Here is a 12,524-nt window from a genome sequence, read left to right as displayed (position 1 = left end):
TACTTTTCCTCTCATGCTTACTTCTGCTTTCTACCAACTCTAACCTAACCCTCCATCCTTTCCTCAAGCCAAGCCATAATCTCTGTAGGTAGTCTAGAGAGTGCTGTGGGAACAACAGCAAGGAAAGACAACTTCATAAGCAACCGAACTTAGGCCTTCTGAAAGCCACCGAAACATGTGCATGTATTCGATCCATTTCTCTTTCTTTATCATATTGTTCTCTAGTAGTTTCCTTCCGTGTCATGTGATCTAAAGAACAACCTTGTCCCTTGACAATTCCACCTGTGCTCTTAAAATGTGTAAGATTAGGCATTGTTTCTTTCCTTATGGGTTTGGCATTGTAAAGATTATGTACATAGCATCAATGACCCTGGAGGCATTTTTATAAAAGAGGGATTATACATTATTATTGCTCATAATAGGGGAGGCTTCTAAAACTATATTGGAACTTTTGAGCTATGAGGATGGAGAGGGAAATCACGTTTTCACTAAAATGTAAAAATTTTTTCAAGTAGGAATAAGAAGGCCATGTTTATAGGTATTTAACATACATATACATTTAACATACGTATACATTTAACATACGTATACATTTTCCACCAATAGAAATCACTGTTTGCTTATTTGTTTGCAGCCTAATAGCTTTGAAGACCTCTTTAAAAGTCACTTACTCTCGTTGTGATTTTAAAGTTATGGTAGTTGTTAAAGCCATCACCACACTCTGATTCTTAACGAATTTAAGAAGGCTCTATGATATCGCATTGTAACTTTAAATTTAAAAACATTTCATGCATTTCAGAATAACTGGTTGCTTTGTAATTCCCTATATTTTACTGTACAGATCCAAACCCTAATAAACCTGGAAAGGAACTACAGAGCTCGCTGGGCTTCCTGAGGAATCCTTGGTGCAATTGTGAGCATTGGTTAGGTTAGGCGATGCGTTAAGCTACAGCTGGAATAATGCTCCCCTTTCAAAACATGGATAGGACGCTCTCACCTGGGACAGGTGCCCTCCCTCACTTCTATTTTCTTGAAAAAGACTAATCCAGCAACCGAGGATACACCACATGACTGACAGTTATCGCTAAGCAAAAGACTGGGCCTATTTTTCACAAAACTCCCCGTTTGCTCACCTAAACAGTTACGCATGATGATCAAGTACAAAGTGCTTTGGTACAGAGAAAAATTCATAGACTTGGAATGATCCTAGAACTGTTAATAAACATATTGTTGTTAATCACACACTTTCTTTATTGAATACGCACTTTGGGAAAAGGCTAATGCAGTTTTTGCAGAAGAAATTTATGTGTTTGTCTTCTGGTTTGAATGTATCCCTAAGCAACTGTGTTTTGTAATTATATGCTTTTTGTGTTTATCTGTCTCTGACTTCTCTCTTTCTCTGTCTCATTCTCTCTCTGTGTGTACATCTCCAAACACATTTATGCACACAAGTCTGTATTTCTGCACACATACATGGATATTAAAGTTTAATCTACTATACATTCAAAACTTACTTTTAACAATGTTATACTTTAGAGCCAAGTTTTTTTTTGTTTTTTTGTTTTTTTGTTTTTTTTCGGAGCTGGGGACCGAACCCAGGGCCTTGCGCTTCCTAGGCAAGCGCTCTACCACTGAGCTAAATCCCTAACCCCTAGAGCCAAGTTTTTATCCAAAAATTTCTTATTATTGTAAAGAAAATTCTCCTTTAACAAATGGGTCTCTTTAGACACTAAAAAAAAATAAAATTATGGAATTTAAAACTTTTCATAGAGTAATTACCTTTGCCCCATTGATAATATCAGTATATCACATTATAACTTAGTCATCATCTTAAAATGTTACTTTAAGGAAGAGGCAAAATTTACATGCATGAAATGTTTATATATATATATATATATATATATATATATGTGCTTCTAACTAAGTTTACTCTGCTGACCTTTTATTTTTGGTTACTTTCAAAGTTCCTGCTTCAAAACAATGTTCCTGTATTAACATTTTTATAAAGCTTAGACAAGGGCAACAGGAATATTTATACCACTCGCATGTTTCTTCTAATAAATATCAGTCAGAAGACTCTGTTTTTTATCTTTGCAGACAGTAAATAGATCTGAGTATGCCATCCCAATCTTACTGAAATAGGTTTCATTTTATACATGTATATTAGGGTTCTCCAGGGTATATATTGGGTTTGTGTCTCATTACCCTCTGTAGGTGGTAATAACTTAGCGTCATGAGTTGAGTCTTTTTGCTTAGGGGCTGTAGTGGTTAGAATGTGCAGTGTCTCCCAGAGTCTTATGTGTTTAAAGGCTCATTCCCCAGTGGTTAGCATTATAAGTTGCTACAGAAACTTCAGCAGAGTTTGTTGGTTGTTACAAGGGGGCCTTTATTATTATTAATGATTTATTATTATTATTATTATTATTAATTTTATTTAATTCTTTTACAGTCCAGATTTTATCTCCCTCCTGGTCTACCTTTGACTGTTCCACATCCAATACCTCCTACATCCCAGTCTCCATGAGGATGTTCTCACTGCCCACCTCCTACCTCACCAGACCTCCCCACTCCCTGGGGCCTCCATTCTCCTGTGGTCTGCAGGCTCATGTGTTTGAATACTCTAATTAGTGGCACTTCTTTGGCAGGCTGGGAAACCTTTAAGAAGTAGGTGCTGAGAAGAATTTGAGGGTTTAGCCCAGGCTTGGTTCAGACCTAACTTTCTCTGGTTCCTGTAAGAAACATGGCCTTGTGTTCCCACCATGCAGAATGAACTGCTCTACCACACGCCCTCCCTTCAGCACGATGGACTGAAATCCCTTGAAACCGTGAGGTGAAAACAAGTCTTTCCTGTCTTAAGTGATCGCTGTCAGGGACTTGCTCACAGTGAGGAGAAAAGTAGCAAGCACGAGGTCCACATATTTTAGTTCCGCCTATTGCTTTGCCAGTCTGTTCTTCAGAGCAGTAGTAAGTAAGGTGTCCTAGATTTGACATGTGTTCAGTAAGTGCCAACTCATGGTAGAGAGTGACACTCTCAGATCCGATCACGCCCAGCAAGTCTTCAACCCTCTATCAGGAATCCCCAATAAAACTTAAACTGCCAATAAAACTTAATATGGTTATTCGGATAGCCCTCACAGGCCGATTGTGTGCACCCTTTCGCTCTTTATGATTTCAGAAACTCAGTAAAGACACGACATAACGTCTGCAGAATATGTCATACTTTTGGAGCGTTACTCTGAGTTTTCAGGAAAGCGTCTGTACTCGCATCAGCAGCTGTATTACCTGGAATAGTGGGATTGATAGCCAGGCATCAAGATGTTTAATTTAGGAATACTGCTCGAGATGCCTTAAAATGGCTCAAGGCCACCTTCTGAAGGTGTCAGATACACAACAATTTAGGATTTAGTTTTGTCTTGGTGGGTTTTGAATTTGCTATCTGAATAGAAACCTGCATAACTCTTTAATGAGGCAGAAGGTTGAGAGTCACAACCAAGTTTCTACTGCTAATTATTTATTCCTTAAGGCAGAAACCTAACTGTCCTGGTTGGCTTTTATCAACTTGTCACAAGTTGATCTGGGAAGAGTAACCTCAGTTGAGAAAAATGCCACCCACCCTCAGATTGGCCTGTGGACAAGTTTGGATCTCTCTCTCTCTCTCTCTCTCTCTCTCTCTCTCTCTCTCTTTTTCTCTCTCTCTCTTTTTCTCTCTCTCTCTCAGCAGATACATGCCATCATTTATTAATTTTCCTCAAAAGTTTGCATTTTTAATTAATTAATCAACTAATTAATTAATCAACCAATTAATTAATTAATTAAACATCTTGACCTCAGTTTCTCCTCCGTTCTCTCCTCCCAGCTCCTCCTCCCATCACCACCCTCAATCGATTCCTCCTCAATTTCTCTTCAGAAAAAGGCAGGCCTCCCATGGATCTCAACCAGCCATGACATCAAATTATAGTACGACTAGGTACCCCCTCTTCTTATTAAGTCTAGACAAGGCAACCAGAAGGAGGAAAGGATCCAAAAGCAGACCACAGAGTCCTAGACAGTTGTGGAGCATTTCTTGATCAATGTTTGATGTGGGAGGGCCCAGCCCACTGTGGAAAGTGCCACCCTTGGGTAGGTGATCCCAGGTTGTATAAAATACATGCTGAGCAAGCCATGGCGTGTAGGTCAGTATGCCTCACCAGGCATGCTTCAGTTCCCTCCCGAGTTCCCGCCCTGACTTCCCGCCGCGATAGACTGTAATATGTACTGCGAAATAAACTCTTTCCTCTCCAAGTTGCCTCTGGTCTTTGTGTTTATCACAGCAACAGAAACCTAATTAAGATGCAGCAAAAGTGGTTTTCAGCTTTGTCTTTGAAAAGCATGTGGTACCTTACCCGAGTCTTCTTGCCATTTTTAAAGTCCAGCGGTCCTACCTAGGAAGCCTGAAAAGCTTACCAGCGATTCGTATCAAAATAGATTGAAAGAAGACAAGCAACCCTAAGCTGAGACAAGAGGACATACATTTCAAATGACTTCTTTGGCATCTCTTGTTCTTTCAGTCGCTGTAGAATCCTAGCCACAAGTAAAGTCCTGTGGTGGGTTCTGGGGTTCCAAAGACGGTACACAGGACTGAACAAGGAGTTAGGGAATAGCTAATAGCAGCACCGGAAGGAATGAAGTCCATGCTAAAGAAGAGAGAACAATAGTTAGTGGCCACAACCTGCCCTTGGAGGCACCTTCTAAGACAGAACTTCATGTGCTTTCAGGACGAAGTGCTATTAAAATTCAGTGTTCTGCTTGAGAGGGATAAGAATGAGCCTTGCTGCCAACCAGGCTTGAGAGATGGATAATGAAACTCATTGAATGAGGCTTTCAGAAAGCAGAAGTGCTTTGACTAGAGGCAACTTCCATTTGTCTAGTCATCATTGTGGTTTGCTCATAAGTAAAGGGCTTTGTTGTAAACACATTCTTTTTCCAGAGGGCTCCGCCTACAGTAGGAGCTTGCAGTTCTCTGTCCTGACCAAAAGAGGGCACTTGGAGCTTTCTGATTGCTGTTGGAGGGCACTGGAGCAGGCGTTTGGCCGACGTTTGTCCTAGTTCTTTCCAACTTCCACAGAATAGGTGCAATTAAACAGGCTTGGCCCCTGGAGGGGTGTGGAAGTCTTACTCTTTGGTCTCTTTGGGTGTTCACATTTGTATGTGTGGCCCTAATATTAGCAAATTCTTATTTTTGTTTCCTGAGGATTTGTTGAAGAACACTATTTTAATGTCAAGAGGAGCTGCTGTTCTGATGGACAAAGAAAAACACAGCAGAGAAGAGAATGATACTTATGCTCGCTCTGAAAATAGACCCTTGTGAAACCCTTTGCCAAATCTCTGCTCTATTGTGATTTGTTTGGACATTTGACTGTGAGAGGCTTTGCTCTTTCCTTTTGGTTCCCATCAACATCCCTTCCCTACCTCTCAGTGGAGAATGTTGTATTGTTTGGAGGTCTGTGGACTGTGGCAACTCGTATAAAGTTCCAAAGATGGGGCCATTAGGCTTTAAAGTAACATCCTGGAGATTGGATTGTGGGACCTGTATAAACAGGACGGACCTGTACCATGCAATTGCAAGGATTAGGCTTATTTTTTGTTTTGCCTTTAAGGGCAATCCTGCCTAGGGGCCAGGAAGGACTAGGAGAGATCTGAGGTAAGATCAAGGACTCCTTAAGAATTGCTACTAATCCTGTAAAAACAAAACAATGAAGTGGCCAGTCTGGGTGTAAACTGTGGGAGCTTTAGGCTCCAACCAAGTTGAGTTTCGTGATGATCTGTGAACTCTGCTTTTCTGCTTCTTAGTTGTCCTCCAGCTACACACACAACAGAAATGGTCCTTCAGTCTTTTCTAATAGGATTCACTTTTCAGACAAGAATTAGGGTGGGCCGTGTGTGAGTGTGCATGGTATTTTGTCTTACATCTTTGTCCCCCACGACACAGCTATAGTCCATCAAATATTGGCTGAATGAATGAAAGAATACAAAGTGAGCAGTACCTTTTGAAAAGAAAGAACACTTCAATAGTTGACCCTTTATTGATGTGACATTTCTGATAATATAATTCTAACAATGCGTAAAATAACTAGAATGCTTAAGAAACTCAATGCCTATTCTCACAGTTTTGTCCTCAAATCTGTAATTGAGGAAACTGGGGTTCACAAACCTACAGTTGAATTTTAAGGTTAGATATTACAGAGGAACTCTGTAACTTGGTCTTCAGTGTGGATAGTTTTGAGAGTAAACGTTGGTGTTGTTTAGTATGCCGGATCAACGGCACAAATAAGACTTTACTGGCAAAGCCAGTGTATGGCCAGCCCGCTAACGACTGACAAAGAACACATAGTTCTTCTGACTCTGTGCTTGTTGTACTGCAGTGTCTCACAGGATAAATAGAGTTTCTGCTTCTTCCATTGTTAAAGACTCTCCAAGAAAACATACAATTCTCAATATATACATATCAACCGCAGGAGCATCTAATTCCATAAAAATAAATATTAATAGAGAATGAGTCACAGAGTAACCCCACTACAGTTACTGTGGGTGATCTTAATACTCCACTTTCCCCAATGGACATGCCATCTAGATAAAACAAACAAACAAACAAACACCAAAGAAATATCAGAGTGAAATGGTATTATTAACCAAAAGGCCCTGAGAAGTATCTACAGAACATTCCACTCTAAAATGACAGAATATGCATTCTTTTCAGTCTCTCACGAATATGTTTCTAAGACAGATCACATACTAGAGCACAAAGCAAACCTCAACAAATTTGGGAAAACTGAAATTACTGCATGTATTCTTCCTGACCACAGTAGAATGAAGCTTGAATTCACAGGAAAAAAAAGCCACAACATAAACAAACTCATTGAGATCAAACAAAACTCCATTGAATGCAGAATGTCTCATTGAAGAAATCAAGAAGGAAATAAAAACAATTCCTAGAATTAAATGAAAACAAAGACACAACATGAGCAAACATCTTGGAAACAATGTAGACAGTCCCAAGAGGCAAAGTTAGACGTCTAAGTGCCTACACTGAATTATAAGAAAGACCACAAACAAATAACTTAATGGTGTCCCTCAAGATTTTGGTAAAACAAAAGCAAATAAAACCCAAAAGCAGCAGATTGGAAGACCTAATCAAAACCAAGGCAGAGCTCAATGAAATGGAAGCCAACAGAAACTAATACAAAGAACCAGTGAAGAGTGTGCTCTTTGAAAAGATAAACAGTTAACCAGAAGAAAGGGAGACAGTCCAAATTAACAAGGTTAGAGACAAGCAGAAGACATCACAACAGATATCAAGGGAATTCAGAAATTAATAAGGATATACTTTGAAAACGTATGTTCCACTTAGTTGGGTTCCTAAGAGATCATAGGATGTTAAAGTAGCCAGAAAGATCTGTTAAAGAAAAACATTCCTTCTTGTCAAGAGAATAGAATCTTTGTCCTGGGTGTAGTCCTAACATTCTAGTTAGAGCCACATCAATCTTCTGAGCAAGAAACCCACCCTAGGAAGGTGAGCACACCTGAAACCATGGTAATGAAGTAGATGGAATAATTAATTATTCATACTAGGGGCCTACCTCAGGATTATTGAGCCAATTTACATATTTAATGAAATCCCAGTCAAAAGCCCCATGATGTTCTCTACAGAACCCAGGAAACAATCTTAAAGTTTATGTGGAAGTACAAAAGACCCTGTATAGTCAAGGGAACCCTGAGCAAAGGGCATGATGCTGGAAACATTACCTCACCCAATCTAACGTTGTAATACAGAACCATGGTAATAAAACAAGTATGGTACCTGCACAAAAGAAGACATGTGAACCAACACAACAGAACAGAAGAACTGTATTTAATTCCATAAAATTACAGTCACCCGATTTTTGTCAAAGATGCGAAAAGACACACAGAGGAGATAGCATGTTGAACAAAAGGTGTTGGGAAAATGATGTCTACATGCAAGAGAACAAACCTAGATTGCTCTCTGTTGCCTGGACAACAATCAACTTCAAAAGAATTAAAGACCTAATGGCATATGGGGTATGATTCAAGAGATAGGAGTGAGTTAGGACATCCTTTGTAGAGATGGTTTCTTGAGGCCATCTGAGACCTTGGAAACCAAAACTCTGTACAGGAAGGACACAGTGCGCCTAGTGAAAAGACACTGTCCAGAATAGGAGAAAGTCTCTATCAGCTTTAACACCACACAGAAGATTAACTTTTAGAATGTAGATAGAACTAAAAAATGCAGCATAAAGACGAAAATGAACCCAATTAAAAATGGGCTATTGAACAAAATAGAGACTTCTTGGAAGAAGAAATTCAAATGGCTAGCAAACACTGAAAAAAAAAGTGTTCAATATTCATAGCCATCATGGAAATGTGAATTAAAACCACGTTCAGTTTTCTATCTTACACTAATTATCATCAAGAAATAAAAAGACAACAAATGCTCCTGAGATGCGGGCAAAGAACAACTCTGATTCACCATTGGTGGGAGTGTAAACTGGTGGGGCCTCTATGGAAATCAGTGTGGAGGTTCTTTAAAAAAAAATCTCAAAATAGAACTACCCATATGAACCAGCTATACCACCTGTCTCAGTTACTTTTCAAATGTTGTAATAAGACACCACAATCAAGACAACTTACAAAAGAAAGTATGTAACTTGAGGACTTATAGTTTCAGAGGCTGAGAGTCCATTCCTATCATGGTAAGCGGTGTGGCAGCATACAGGCAGGTATGGTGATGGAGCAGTAGCTGAGGGCCTATTCTTGATCCAAAACACAAGACACAGAGGGATAACTGGGAATAGGAAACCTCATAGTCACCCCAACAATTCCCTTCCCAACAGTTTCATCAACCGGGACCAAAAATTCAAATATATAAGCCTATGAGGACCATTCTCATTCAACCTATTACACTGCTCCTGAACATATACCCAAAGGCCTCCAAATCTTACCATAAGGTAAGGTTCATTAATGGTCATTACCACTCTATTCACAACACCTAAGAAGGGATCATCCTAGATGTCCATCAACTGGCCATGACAATGTGGCTCATATGCATGACGGGATTTTATTCGGCTATAAAGAAAAAATGAATTGCATAAATTTGGAATTAAATAAATGAAATTGGAAAACTAAATACACTGAATGAGGTAATCCAGGCTCAGAAGCAAAGTGCCATATGTTCTATCTCATATATGGATCCTAGTTAAACTTTGAGATTTGTGCATTTAACTTAGAGTACCCATAGAATCCAGGAAACCAGAAAGGGTCTGCTGGGGTCGGGGGAGTGCCTGAAGTGAGAGAAGGTTATAGAATCTAGGTGATTTGAAAGTAGGGGAACATCAAGGAGGAAAGGATCGAAAAAACAATGGGGGTAGGGGGTAGGTTGGAGGGATGAGGGAACTGTGGGGAGAGTTAACTAATCAAAACGGCTCCAAGAAAGCCACATGGAAACCTACTCTGAAAGCCAATTAAAGGTTTAAGCTAAAGGGCTGGAGAGGTGACTCAGTAGTTGAGACTCCATTGCTCTTGCACAGACTCTCAATTAAGTTCCTCGAACCCGTGTCAGGTGAGTCACCACAGCCATAACTCCAGGTCCAGGGGATTGGATACTTGGCTTTGGATTCCATGGGCACCTATACTACACACACACACACACACACACACACACACACACACACACACACACACACACACACTTAACACACACACACTTAAAAATAAATGTAAATCTTACAAAAAGAAAATATGTTAAAAAAAGACAAAGAATTAGAAGAGAGATGCCCTGTCAGGCTGTGATCATTCTGCTTCTTTAAAGGTCGTGAGTTATTAAACAAAAATCCCAGTGCCAGGTGTAGGTCGTCTCTTTATGTGTTGCTGCTCAGAGAGGCACCAAAGTCTCCAAAACAACACAGCTCCTATCTTTCCTCTTGGTCGATCACCTTCTAGAACTAGTTGATAAGACCCAACCCCACATACTTTTGTGATATGGAGAAATCAAGCTGTATTGAACTGGAAGCTTCTTCCTAGCTGGCTAGTTGTCATAGTGCTGAAGGCGCTAGGCAGGTTATTGGAAGAGAAAAGCCATCAACACACTTACCGGGCTGTGAGCCTGTGAACTACAGTTCCAGTCTGTATCCACTGGTGTAGCAATAGGAGTTTTACGGTGGTAACCACAGTCGTCCTCTGATTGGCTTTGAACCCTCTCTATAAGTGGGAATTCATACATGCTACAGTAAATCTAACCAAAAACTCATGACAAGGGGTCATAGGCCATGTAGAGGAGCTTTCTAGAGACATTTAGCTAAAGAGACATGGTGCCAAACGGCTTTTTAAATATTTATGTTTATACTCATAAACAAAGCTACTATTCTCAGCCTTAACGGGAGAAGTTTCCCTTTGTAATAAATTGGATGGTTTTAGAGAGTCATGGTTTCTTGGTGTGCTGAGTATAAGTCACAGCTGAGTGCTCAGTTCTAAATAGGACACTATATTAACCCATTGAAGACTCAGGGAACATCGTGGAAGAGGAGGCAGAAAGAATATAGGAGTGGAATGAGGAAAAGGAGGACCCGGAAGTGCACAGTCGCAGCAATCATGATCTCATAGAGGGTGCAGCTTCCTGCACAACTGGTGCTGCCATTAGCCAATCACAGACCAGGGGCAGACTCAGAGGGACACACCCCACCCTGACTGTCTATTTGATAATGATGGACTCAGAGGCAGTCATTGTTTCACTTGTGTAACCACAGGTGAGTCTCTCAGGCTCTAGTGAAGAGTTTGAAACCCATGGTCACACAGATGAGGAACCCAGGGAAACTCAGTGGACCAGAGGACAAAACAAAGGGCAAGAATGTGAGAAATGGACTTCTAAGGAGGAGGTAGGGATGTATGTGGGGTGGGGTTAGCAGGGGTGAGAGGGAGATAGGGGAGGGTGAGGGTAGAAGTAACCGAAATACGTTATGTACAAGAATTAAATTGCCAAGTAAGAAAATTAATAAAAAGTTATGAAAAATAGATTGAGACTAAACATTGGAAGATTCCCATCTCACTAAGACTTCAGTGCTGTTTGGCATGTCTTTTCTTCAATCAATATTTTCTTATCACACACTAGGTGGGAATCATCATGTTGAAATACTAGCTCTGCCTTGAAGGAAATGACAATACAAACTACAGGAGCCTGCGTGCTAGCAGCTCCACACTATAGACATCTTCCCATCGAATACCAGACATTTTGATCTTGACTTGTTTTTATATTACCAAAAATATTCACTTAGAATTCACATTACATTTTCTATCAAGTGCTGTTTTATTAATATTGTCAGATTATAATGTTATGTTTAATTTTTTCTGTAACTCCTCAGTTTATGTAAACCCTTCTTCAAGCATGGGGAAGGTGCAGTTAGCCTTTTGCTCAATGCCTAAACCTTGTAGCCCTTTGGAAGCATCAGTGTCTGGGTTTGTGAGCCCCTCTGTGGCCACTGGATGGCTTTGTTTGTTGAGTTCCTGGTTGGCTAGAAACGGTACTGTGGAATGTTTACTTGAAGTCACCTACTTGGGTCACTGTGGGGCTTGCCAGAGGTTGTGTACGTCTGTGTCCTTACACATTGGTTTAAGAAGCTGCCAGCTAGTTAGTCACTGCAAGGTGGTAGAAGAAGAAAACAACACAGGAAGTCTCCTCTGTCTTGGCTCTTCTCCTAGGTAGCTTCAGTTGTCAACTTGACAGTCTAGACTTATCTGAGGGAGTCTCAGTTGGGAGATTGCCTGTGGGAATGTCTATGAGGTGTTTTCTTGATTGCCAATTGATGAAGGAGGGCCCAGCCCACTGTAGGTGGTGTCATCCCCAGGCAGGCCATCCTGGGTTATATAACTAGCTGAATAAAAGCTAGAAAGGGAGCTAGTTAGCAGTGTTTCACAGTGGGGCACTTTTCTTTAAGAGTCTTTAGAGCTTTAAGATCCTACCTTGGCTTGGTTTCCTTTTATGATGGGATGTAGGATGAAATAAACCCTTTCCTCTGCCAGTTGCCTTTGGTCATGATGTTTTGTTTGTTTATTTATTTTTATTTTTTTAAACAGCAACAGAATGAAAACTAGGACAGCCAGAAGTGATCTCTGTCCTCTCATACACATCTTCTGGCAAGGGAGAAAGCTTCCGGGCTCTAGGCCCAGTGTCACAGAGCTGAGCAAGGTATGCACAGATTCTTATGTTGAGGTCACCTCTCAATAAACCAACCTTCTGTAAATCAAGAATATCCTAAGCTGAAAATGCATTTAGTATGGTGAGCCTACCTGAACAGACAGCCTAGCAACACAGAGCACTGTGGAGTACCAGTTACTCATCCCGGGCTTGCTTGCTTGACAGGAAGCTGCACTGTGCAGCCTCTGCTTCCTGAAAGAAGATGGACATATCTTGCCTACCAGGGGAAAGATCGAAGTTTAAACTTCACAGTGTGGTTTCTGCAGACTTTGTACTATTCCTG

Source organism: Rattus norvegicus, chromosome 3 (assembly GCF_036323735.1).
Source record: "Rattus norvegicus strain BN/NHsdMcwi chromosome 3, GRCr8, whole genome shotgun sequence".
NCBI lineage: Eukaryota > Metazoa > Chordata > Mammalia > Rodentia > Muridae > Rattus > Rattus norvegicus.
Note: the sequence above shows the minus strand (reverse complement) of the source record.